Source organism: Aedes aegypti, chromosome 1 (assembly GCF_002204515.2).
Source record: "Aedes aegypti strain LVP_AGWG chromosome 1, AaegL5.0 Primary Assembly, whole genome shotgun sequence".
NCBI classification, from domain to species: domain Eukaryota; kingdom Metazoa; phylum Arthropoda; class Insecta; order Diptera; family Culicidae; genus Aedes; species Aedes aegypti.
The window spans coordinates 525,687-538,370 of NC_035107.1; the positions used below are offsets into that span (position 1 = coordinate 525,687).

At 40.1% G+C, this 12,684-nt stretch overlaps 1 protein-coding gene and 1 long non-coding RNA gene across 4 annotated transcripts in view; one reads left to right on the forward strand and one right to left on the reverse strand.

Moving 5' to 3' along the window:
• Window positions 1–12,684, reverse strand: part of LOC5579633 (kinesin-like protein KIF19) — a 92,926-nt gene that overhangs the window by 50,463 nt on the left and 29,779 nt on the right. The gene's annotated exons all lie outside the window — the stretch shown is intronic.
• LOC110674710 lies at window positions 105–1,641 on the forward strand. Its single transcript, XR_002499119.1, has 2 exons — window positions 105–1,034; window positions 1,139–1,641. It is a non-coding gene; the product is annotated as an uncharacterized LOC110674710 (long non-coding RNA).

The window sequence follows — 12,684 nt, forward strand, 5'->3', positions numbered from 1 at the left end:
TATATATATATATATATATATATATATATATATATATATATATATATATATATATATATATATATATTTATATATATATATATATATATATATATAAGTTACAATCGAACCCTCTACTAAAACCCCAACTCTAACAACCGACCCCAGTCTAGCAGACATTTCTGCCAAGCTCCAAAACCTCCAACTACAACAACAGCAAGCGTCAACATCCTTAGCCGCATTGGAACAACCATCACAATTATAAAGTGACCGTCAGCAGTATAATCGTCAAGCCAACACTCAGCAACCATAGCCCACCAACTTCCACGAAGTCACCTAGCAACCAACATTCCTATCATAACACGTTGGCACACCTCGCCGAATCAGCAACACGCGTCGACGACCGGACGACGCGATCCAGTTACAATATTTTTACTTAGCTAGGGCTCTTTCCTCTTCCAAGCTAGGCCTCTGTAACAATTAATTCACAAGTAATAAATCATTCTAGTTTCGTTCTCCATACCGATCAGTTCGGTCTTTCAGTTTTTTAAAAACCTTTCCATGTGACTCTGTCACATAATTGGCGCAGTCGTTTTCCGAGGGGATAGTGATCCCATGTAGTGTCAACTCCGAAGTCGATCAAAAATCACAGTGTGCTGCCGCGATCAGGAAAACCCGCCAACAATAATTAATTATTCGTCGCGCGTTCGAAAATCGCTCTTATGGTGGTAAGCACCAACGAAGTTAGTACCAGATTTAATCCGGATTTTCAAAAATCTAGGATTAAATTTAGTACTCCGTTTGGTAAGCACCAAAGTCGGTAATAACTGAAAAGAATGCAGCCACTTGCAAAAGTTTAAAGTTGTGTGAGTGTGAGAATGTCTGCACAAAAGGAAAGTTATTTTAAACCTATTTTGTTTTATTCTCACACCTTCGTAAACAAACAAACTCCGATAGTTTACGATATGGAGCCAATAAAATTTTATTTGGCGAAAGTTTGAAAGAATTTTGTAGAACCAGGACCCAGAGGAACACCAAAAACTCCACACTGCAAGGTGAGAAGCTAAATTCTATTTCGTTCACATGATAAAAGCATAATCAACTTTACCGGCAGCTAGGTGTTACTGAAGAAACAAAATCTGTTTTCTGTTTATTGCAGCGACCTTAGAACATGTTACGGAGTAGATCCGACGAATCCACACATGTCTCCATCTTTCCAATGTTTGATTCCACGCAGTAAACCGAAGTGGCCAGCTTTACCTATGCCATGATGGTGCATATTGGTTTTCCATCCGGAGCAGCTTCCGGATATAGTTCTGTTAGTTCAGAAGGAGATACTCCTAGTTAGCTCAACATGCCAAGCGATTTGGTTCTCAAACGTAACAAAATTGGCACCATGTAGCGTCCCGAAGCGCTCAAAACATGAAACTGTGGAAGAATTTGGTCACCTTCGGTCGTGTCCTCCGCATTTGAATCAGAGGTGATTCTTCAAACTGTAGCAGACCTGAGAGATGAGGTATTCAAAAAGAACCTTAATTAGTGAAACAGGTATCCCACAAAAGAATGGTAACGTGACAATGTGATTCGCATCCACGTCATGTCAGTAAAATTATTGGGTACAGTCAACTCTCCCTTACTCGACCTCCGTATCTCAATATCTAGTTAGAGAACCTTAGTAAAATTTGGTGTTCATGGCTATCTCGACGGTCCCTTGAATCGCATATTTGCACTGTTTTAGTATTCTGTAACACAATATCTTCCTAACTCGATGGTCCCTTCGTTATCGAATTATGAAGAGATGATTGTACCGTTTTGACTCATATTCCGAACACTTAAGGCCATCAGTGACTTCAAATGCATCTTATTGACATAAATTGGCTGATATTCTTTAAAGTTTTTATTTCTTGACAAAGTCTAACTGTTAGCTGTTGGGTATACCAATAATAATGTTGATTTAATTAGTTCAGGTATTGTTTTTACGTAAAAGTATGGAACAACATTTTGATTCAAATGCCGAACACTGTGTTTATTCTGTCTCATATTCCGAACACCTTGATTCAAATTCCGAACAGCACGAATAAATCGTAATCAAATGAATAATTTTGCAAATAAGTTTATCTAAGCTTGTTCTACTGGTCACAAACTAGAGAATCATCACTACTCCAGAGATATCCCAAGAAACATTTGCCTTTTTTATAATCATTTATTAAGCATTTTTTCACAACTACATACTGAATAGTTGCTTTATTATATTACTTTGCAGCTGCTACGCACACATTGTTCAAGCAAATCTGGCGAAATTATTAGGCTACCTATCATTTAGTGACTGTAATAGTATATTGAAATGATGTTTATTCAGGCTTCACTTAGCCTAATAAGGATTGATGATTTAACAACGCTAATTTAACAAACAACATTATTGCAGTTTAATTCAGCATCATGTTTAACAACATTTTAATTATACCCATGTGAAACCTTTGTTCAGGCGTTGTTCACACAAATGTGGAGAAGTTATAAAGCGTGTCGTTGTATATTGACTCTATTCTACAACTTCAAAATCGCTTCATAAGCATTTATCTCAACTTTTATTCAACTGCCACAAAATTAATTGAAAACAAATAAATGACTAAAAATTGCTAACACCGTATACATCAAATGCAGTGACCATTTTTACACCATGAATTAATTAATAATCACTTTCAATAATTACCTGGATACTGGATTCAAACTCGAGACCTTCCCATCGTCAGCGGTACACCTTGCCATCTGCGCCATCCTTGAATTCATATATCAGCCTTCCAGTGCCCAATATAAACCTCTTGTAGCTGAACATTGATCATGCTTGAGCTTCTGTTCAACAATGTCTAATCAACACGTGCCACGCTGATCAACAACTGAACAAGCGCATTACTTCTGCTGCTGTTTAGTACTGATGCGAGCTGAATTCAGTCGGCTATTTATAGCGCACAGTGAGAAAATTGAAATGTCAATGCTGGTCAAAAATAAAATTTATTCACAAAGTAAAAACTTTCTGAAAAGATTAATCAAATTTCATAATAAGTTTTAACTTGTTAAATCTTTAATTTAATTGTTCATCTAACTATACTAAAATTAATTTATTTCATATATAATATTTTTATTAGCTTAATATTTTAAGTATTTGTCGTACTTTTCCATATATTAAGCATTATAGAAATATAAAGTATATTTCAACCATTTGTATGTTAAATGTGCTCTTTTTGTTTTTCAAAATAATCCTATACCAGAAGACTGATTCAAAATATTTTCTAAACATAATTGAATAATTGTATTGAAAAACATTGCTTAGTAAATGATTATAAAATAAGCAAATGTTTTTTGGGTAGTAAGTTGATATTGTAATACATTAGGAATACAACGCAATTTTTAAATATTTTGTCCATTTTTCGAAAATTTGGCTATGGTGTAACCTCTTTTGTAAGGCTTATTTGATGCTGAACAATGCGTTTATTAATCGTTATTTTGGCCTTCTTTGGATTAACTGCTCGGATGATATATCTATGTTGTATTAAGATTTTATAAAATAAATACTTCGATTATCATTAAAAATGTTATGGTTAGTATTGTGATTTTCACGAATGATTAGACTTTCATGACGAAATTGAGAAGCTGCCAATAATGTACTCATAGTACATTTTCAAACACCATTTACCTTTCGTCCTTGATTTCAGTCGCTACCTGCTGGTTTTGACACGAAAACACAACCAGCTGGTTCATGAGAACAATGACGATGACTGTAAACATCGGAGGACCAGCTGGTTTTGTTGTGTAAACAAGACCAGCTGGTGAGTCGAGAACAAAGAGAAAATGGTAAACACTGAGCCGGCCGGAGAAAACTGTCATGAACATCAGGATAATTGCATGGGCGGCGGTGATCGAAAAGGGGCAGCGAAATCGAAGGCGAAATCTGAAAAAGACGAAATTCAGATCACTAAAGTCTAAGTGGTGAAAAAAATCGCAATAACTTTTTCCGATATCATTAACGTCGCAGATGATGATCACTACATTTGGAAAACTTAAATTATGGTGTTTTCAATCCAATTCGAACTTTACCCTCGTTGATCCATAGTCGCCTACATGTCTTAAATTTGATTTGAAAAACATTTGAAACATTTGAAAATAACATAAAAAGACATGATATGTTTATCTTGAATAAAAGCATACTCATATACTGTTATTCGCATTGCTATTAAGTTTTACTAATCATGCTGGTCAACATTTTAAGTATAAGACACTGAAACTTTTGTACGATTTGTTGTTAATCAAATGTTCAATATTTTACTAAAGTGATGGCTTCAACCTATAGAAGCTTTTAATCAGTCAATTGTTAAACTTCTTATGTGTTGTAGAACAAAAGCTACTATATTTGCATTTTCGGAGGTTTATTCAGCTCTTATTCAAAACACAAACTTCAAGTGGAATAACAGCTTTTTTATAAGCGGAAATTAAATTTATTCAATTAATGATTCAACTAAAAATTTGTTCAGCAATGGTTGCTGCTATGCAGCTTGTATTAAACACGTAAGTATCTTAAAAGCTACCAATTGTTCCTTGGGATCAATTATATTGGAGACGTTAAAATTGAATTGCAATTGAAAACCAAGTGTTCGGAATATGAGTCTGTTCGGAATTTGAGACAAAACGGTACATCATATCTTGTGGCTGCTTCTCGTGCGCTCGTTTGCCTTAAAAGATGGTGCTTACAGCACTTTATAAGGCCTCCAAAGACCGAAAGTTTTGTAGTTTATGTTTATGTAGTTTATGTTTGTAGTTATTTTTGTTGCTGTTTGTTTTTTGTACCCTACTTTTATGAAAAAGAAAATTATAAATTAGAACCCAGTTATTATGTTCACTGTCCGGTCATAGAGGACTTGCAATGGTTCACAAAAAAGGTTGCTTTTCATTGAAATTCTACATTGTGATTGATGCATAACTTACTGAAGTCAACGTACGGAGACAATTCAGCTTAAATAATTAGCAACATTTGTGGCTACACTTGTATGAAATTTTATCGTTTCACATTTTTTTGGTAAATTGTACCAGAGTGAAACTTTTAACAGCTATTGTTTGTTTACGTTTGGACATGGAAACGTCATAGTTTGTATACACTGCAAAAATATGTTTTGGTATAATCCTGGAATACTAAAATCGTAATATCATTAGGGGAAGGGGTGGTAAAATGAACACCTTAAGGAAATCATCTTGTTTCTGATAGAGAAACGAAGAATTTGTATAGTTCTATCGCACAACATCAAAAATAGGGATGTAATCTATAGCAGCGGCATGGATTCAGACTAAAATAGCTAAATTTTCACATATTTTCGTCGCTATCAAAAAGCGATGCAAATGTTCATTTTACCTGCACTATGTAAAATGAACACCATGCAAAAAACGTGAGCAAAACAAATATTTCTGAACATTTTCATTGCCCCACCGAAAATACATCCATTAATGATTGTAACCCATTCAAAAAGTATGCTAAAGGTATCAAATTTGACAAACGATATTCACCTCACTTAAGGCTCAAGAATCCATCATTCAATCATCAGCAATCATCAAAAATGAAAAACCAGTATTTTCGTTCAAATTTAAAGAAATCCTCATAAAAATCTATCATTGCCATCCAGATGGCACGTGTAATGCAATGATAGATTTTCTTGAACATTGCTTAATTTTTGAGCAAAAAAACTGGTTTTGAAAATTTGTAAAACGATGATGGTTATTTTCCTCTTAAAAACCTCAAGTCCTCCGAGCTAAAAGTTACGTCAGTTCTAATTTTCAAACGTGGTTTTCTAAAATCTTAGTTTTCGTTGATATTTTCACTTCAATTGACCTACGTATCAACTCGAACACTCGGATTTATGCTCTAAATCGTCCGTGCGTGATAAAAAATCATCGAAATTTGTTTTTTTCTCGGTAAAAGACACGGTGTTCATTTTACCACCACTTCCCCTATTCGTTTTTGGGAAATTCAAACTGTCCAGTCATAGAGAAATGGGAACATAAAAATAAAATAATTCAAATAATGAAAAAAAAAATAATATGTTTTGAACGCTTTTTTACTTTATCTTATTTTTAGAATTGAATATAGAGTAAAGTTTTTCTAATATGTTTACATATTCGGATTTGCAGTCTAGTAGAGTTCGTGTGTATTTAAAACAGTATTTTTGAACTGCCATAAAAAGCTTAAGGTGAAGAAGAATCGAATCCATAACTCAAATCTTCAAAAGCACAAATCTAGAGAAGCAGACAGTCTTCTTCTTTCTGGCGTTACGTTCCAACTGGGACCAAGCCTGCTTCTTAGATTAGTGTTCTTATGAGCACTTCCACAGTTATTAACTGGGTTGCAAAATGGTGAGTCGACAACCAGGAAGGAGCGTCCAACATAGCTCTGGTCCTCACAAGCCCCTACCTCACGCTTCCACGGGTCTAACGATGACAAAGACCGCCAGCTAAGGGTTGCGTACTTAGCTGGTAGTGCAACCTGGGCACTGTTGTCCTTCTGACATCAGGAGGTGCCAGGTGGAAGCTTGGGATTTTTACCCTTTCCAAGCGAAACTCATACATACAGCCGTATGGAATACCACCTTTAGTACTTCCTTCGGGAGGTGGCCGAGCGTCTGGTCCATCTGACCAGGGGCTCAAGCATGGTCTACCTAGGATGTGGCGGGGGTTCATCAGTGGGCTCTGGTGAATCTCTACAAAAAACCACATATCTGTAAGTAACCCTGAACAAGCGACCTGGTACCGCTTTCAAAGTGCCTTAGCCCAACCATTGGAGTGCCAACCGGCACATTAGGATCGATGCCAGTAAGATCCTAATTACGGCATACTGGCTGCAAGGACAAGGACAAGATCAAGGACTGTATCAACACGACGCTATAGAGCTGACAATCGCTCTATTCCACTTCCTTAGTAAGAATGGGTGACACTATTCTGAAACGGCAGGTGGGCTAATGGAACGGTTGCCCCCGTCCCGTTAAAACCGTGGCAGGCCTCCTAGTACGTTCAAAGCTCGCCACCTTAGCTGGTGGAAGTAGGCTCAGATGGATATTCCTGACTAGCGTCGATCTGGCTCTGAACCCGGTACCCCATGAAGGACCGTGTCAGCCCTCGCGTGGACCTCACTGCAAACAAAGGTACCCATGGGATCACAAGGACGACTACTTACGACGGGTGGAGATAGCGACTTGGAGGGGGGACCCTTAAGCATGGAAGTGAAGAACATCAACGTAGGTGAAGCAGCGAATCCGTTCGCAAAAAGTGGCTTGCCGAGGTCGCTTTCCGAGAGAGTCATGGGCGAAAAGGTGCAGGTGAAAGCCATGTGCCCTGAAGTGACACTCCAATTGCGGGATCTGGATTGGATCACCACCGAAGAGGAAGTGAGGACCGCCATAAAGGAGCAGTGCGATCTGGAAATGGTGCAGATGACAGTACGGCTAAGAAGAGCACCGCTTGGTACACAGGCGGCGTCGATAAAGCTCCCAGTAGACGCAGCCAACAAAGCGCTGGAAGTCGGGAAAATTCGAGTCGGTTGTTCAGTATGTCCACTGAAGATCTCCCAGAGACCGGAGGGATGCTACAGGTGCCTGGAATACGGCCACCTGGCACGGAACTGCGAAGGACCAGACAGAAGTAAGCTCTGTAGATGGTGTGGCGACGAAGGTCACAAGGCGCAAGATTGCAACAATAAGCAAAGGTGCCTGATATGCAAGGACAAAAGTCGCAACAGACACGCGACGGGAGGCCCTAAGTGTCCAGCCTTCAAGCGAGCGAGAAATTCTAAACCGCAGTGGAGGTAACTCAGCTAAACCTCAACCACTGTGACACAGCGCAACAGCTGCTGTGGAAGTCCGTATCGGAATCGAAGTGCGACGTAGCTATCCTTGCCGAGCCGTATCGAGTACCAGCTGGAAACGGTAACTGGATCGCTGATAAGGCGAAGACAGCGGCAATCTGGACGATGGAGAGGTATCCTATCCAGGAAATAGTGTTCCAGGCGGACGAAGGCTTCGTTATTGCAAAGGTTAACGATGTGTACGTGTGTAGCTGCTACGCACCCCCCCCGCTGGACACTGGACCAGTTCAACGAGATGCTGGACGAGCTAACCGATAAGCTAGCCGACCGGAGACCAGTCGTCATCGCTGGCGACTTCAATGCTTGAGCAGTTGAGTGGGGCAGCCGTCTCACCAACCCAAGAGGGCGTAGTCTACTAGAAGCGCTGGCAAGGCTGGACGTAGACTTGGGTAACGAAGGAACAACCAGCACCTACCGTAGAGATGACCAGGAATCAATAATCGACATCACTTTCTGTAGTCCTGTGTTGACGGGAAGCCTGAACTGGAGAGTCTGCGATGGGTACACCCATAGCGATCATCAGGAGGTCCGGTATAGAATTGGTGGAAGAACACAATGCTCACAGAGAGCGAGTACACCTCACGAGCAGATGTGGAAAACGCAACGTTTCAACGAAGAGCTTTTCGTGGAAGCCCTCAGAAGAGAAGAGCAGGTTCTGAACTTGAGATCGGAGGAGTTAACGGCTGCGCTGGTACGAGCATGCGACATTACCATGCCACGGAAGTTCGAGCCGAAATACAGACGTCGTCCGGTATACTGGTGGAATGAGACACTTGGCAACCTCCGCAAAAGATGCCTCCAAGCCAGGAGACGGATGCAAAGAGCCAAAACCGATGGTGAGAGGGAAGAGCGAAGAGTAACACTAAGGGCGGCGAAAGCCAATCTGAAAAGAGAAATTTCGCTGAGCAAGAGAACGTGCTTCAAGGAGTTGTGTCGCGATGCCAATGCAAATCCGTGGGGAGACGCATACAGGGTGGCGATGGCCAAGATCAGTGGTCCAGCCGTACCCGCTGAAACATGCCCAGAGAAGTTGCAGATTATCGTCGACGGGTTGTTCCCACAACACGCGCCAACGGTCTGGCCACCGACACCGTATGGCCAGGAAGGTGAAGAAAGAGCAATCATTACCAATGAGGAGCTCATAGAGGCGGCCAAGAAAATGAAGCCGAAGAAAGCGCCTGGCCCAGATGGTATCCCCAACGTAGCGTTGAAAGCAGCTATCACGGCCAACCCAGATATGTTCCGGACATCACTCCAGATCTGCTTAGATGAGGGAAAGCACAGTGGAAAAGGCAAAAACTGGTTCTACTACCGAAACCGGGTAAGCCCCCGGTGAACCAGGCTCGTTTCGGCCGATATGTTTGCTCGACACACTCGGAAAGCTGTTGGAGAGGATCATCCTCAATAGACTGATGGCGTTCACTGAGGGAGAGCGTGGACTGTCGGAGTGGCAGTATGGATTCCGGAAAGGAAGGTCAACGGTAGATGCCATCAAAACAGTGATTGACACAGCCGACAAAGCAAGGACAAAAAAACGAAGAGGTAACCGTTACTGTGCTGTCGTGACGATAGATGTGAGAAACGCCTTTAACAGTGCAAGCTGGGAAGCCATTGCTGTGGCGTTACATAAAATGAAGGTTCCGGATTATCTGTGCAAGATACTAGGAAGCTACCTCGAAAACCGGGTCTTGAGCTACAGCACTGGCGAAGGACAGAAGACGATGTCGGTAAATGCGGGAGTTCCACAGGGCTCTATCCTGGGTCCAACGTTGTGGAATACTATGTACGACGGAGTGCTGACGCTTAGGCTGCCAACAGGTGTCAAAATCGTTGGATTTGTAGACGACATCACGCTTGTGGTCATAGGCCAGGGGAAGTGGTTCACCTAGAGTGAATTTCTGTCAAAGAAAAAGTAGATTTTGTATGAGATTTGACAGAAAAATGAATGACAAGTTCATCCACTTCTCCTGGCCTATTGGTGACTCACTGGAAAGGGTGGAGGTTCTCGCTACAGAAGCAGTGGACGCAGTCGAAAACTGGATGTACGAGAAGAAACTGGTGATAGCCCACCAAAAAACGGAGCTGTTGCTTATCAGCAACCGAAAAGTGGTGCAGAAGGCTGAGATTACAGTGGGAGAACACACCATAGCCTCAAAGCGGGAGCTAAAACACCTCGGCGTAATGATCGACGATCGGCTGAACTTCAACTGCCATGTCGATTACGCGTGCGAGGGCAGTCACGGCGCTGTCCAGGATCATGCCGAATAACTCGGCGATTTGCAGCAGTAAGCGGAGGCTATTGTCTAGCGTGGCTACGTCGATCCTGAGGTACGCTAGCCCGGCGTGGGGAACCGCAATGAAGACGAAGAGGAACCGAGTCAAGCTTAGTAGCACGTATAGGCTGATGGCCATGCGGGTAGCGAGCGCCTACCGAACCATATCTTCGGAGGCAGTATGCGTGATTGCCGGAATGGTCCCTATCGGCTACGTTTTGGAAGAGGATAAGGAGTGCTACGAAGCTAGTAGAGGGATTCCACGGAGGCATGCAAGTCGATTCTGATCGACCATTTCAAAAATATCTGAAACTTTGCACAGTTTTTCAGTTCCATCTAAATCGCCATTTTCCGATATCAAATCTTCAAGTTGAGCCACAACTAACTTTTCAAAAGGGTGTATGTGAAAATGGTTCAAAAATATTCAAAAAGCTGCGCAGCAAAAACGATTCGTTCGATTGTTAGACAACTAAAGAAACAAAGTTAGACAACTAAATAAAGATTCCAAAAAAAAATACACACAGTAAAAAAAAATTTTTTTTTGTATTAAAAAACATCATTTTTGTCACAAAAACTCAAATATCTCAAAATCCTATCGGAATACCAACGTAATTTTTTGAGGGAAAACGGTCCATTATATTAGCTATCTACCATAAAAATTAGGTGATGGTAAGCCAATAAACAAAAAAGTTATGACATTTCAAATATTTCACAAATTTGTCACTTAGTGAAATTTTTTTTTTTTTCATTGTTAATTTTTTTTAGGACCGCAGTTTGTTGCTGAATTTTTTGTTAAGGGTACCACATGAGGTTAACAAGTTGTTTTCATGATATTTTATTTAATTATTCATAACTATTATAGCATCTATTAGAAAGTTAGACGCGATCCAGTGTTGTGATCTAAAGTCTTGATAGTGTCATATTTTTTATTGTACGTAACTGAAGAAAAATTCTCTCAATAGTGTTGAAACCTTTTGATAAAAGAAACCTATAAGAAATCTAATATTGAAGACAAAAGCTACAAAAAAAGTTTTCTATACAGATATACGACTAGTTTGTCTGCAAAAAGTTTACCTCGTAGAGAACAAGGCGGGTCTATACCCAGGTGATCTAGTATACGTAAAGCAGGTCGGTTTTCTCGGCGCTGGTTTTCTCCACAAAGTTAAAATCTGAAAACACCTGGGTATAGACCCGCCTTGGTAGAGAATAGACTTTGTTAACCATATTTGGGAGAAAGCGAGTAACTTCAACAACATCAAAAACATGATAGGTACATACCATGAACATACTCACGAAAAAGCTAAAAATATACTACCACTATGGTTATAAAAGATTTAATTGTAAAATTTTTCTTCAGTCAAGCAAACGACACCAAACTAGTCAGTAAAAACTTAATAGTGATTTTGTTTATTAAAATCTAACGAGCAACATGAGTAGTCGCTTTCTCAACTGTTGCAGGCCGTTTGCAGAAAAAAAAGTGTTCGAAAGAGCTACGAAATCTCACCGAAAGCACCATAGATAAACTGAAAGCGGCTGGTTATGCTCCAATGTCTACATTGAATACAAATTTACGCATTTGTACGTCCTGCCGTTTAAACGTTGACAAACGGACAATCTGTACATCATCGGTGGATCAGGTTGCAGGAAGTTCGAAAACAACGACAACTGAGGAATTACTAGATGCACCGACAACAACTGAGGAGTTACCAGAAGTACCAAGTGCAGATAGTCTTGCCACGGTACCATCAGCGACATCTGTTTCAACAAATCAATCAGAAGATGAGTGCATCCAGAAGGTCAACATCGAACGCTTCAACGAAGGGATAGCTGGAATAAAAGTGACTCCGATTAAATGGACGAAGATGGGTTACGTCAATTATCCCGAGAAAAAATACCGTGAAATCAACGAAGCTGTACGAAGAAACCTCTTCAAATTAGGACCTGAGGATGTGGAAAATACAGACTACGATGAGGTAATTATGAATATGAAGGAAAGGTTCTCGAATCTAGCCACGACAAGGAAAGAAAAATTATTGATTTTGTCGATGCTGCCAAGCTCGTGGTCTATTCAAGACGCCATTGATGAGTTCAAAACCAATAGAAATACAGCAAAAGAGGCAAAACAATTCAAAAATAACTGTCTTGCAACCAAAAATGCTAGGTCGAGTACTTCATTAACAGATGAGACAAAAGAAAAAATAATTCAATATTTTGAAGACGATGAAGTAAGTAGAGCTATGCCTGGCCAAAAAGATTATGTATCTGTAAAAAAAGATGGAAAGCGTCAAGCAATCCAAAAACGATTAATGATGACTACTTTGAAAGAAGCGTATACACGCTTCAAGGAAATTAACGAAAATATTAAGGTAGGTTTTTCCTCATTTGCAAGCCTTCGTCCAAGGCAATGCAAGCTTCTATCCAATTCAGGAACACATAAAGTTTGTGTGTGCACAACACACGAAAATATTAACCTAATCTTACATAGTTTGAAAAGAATCAATTTATCAAAGGATATTAAAATGTTAACTGGTAGTC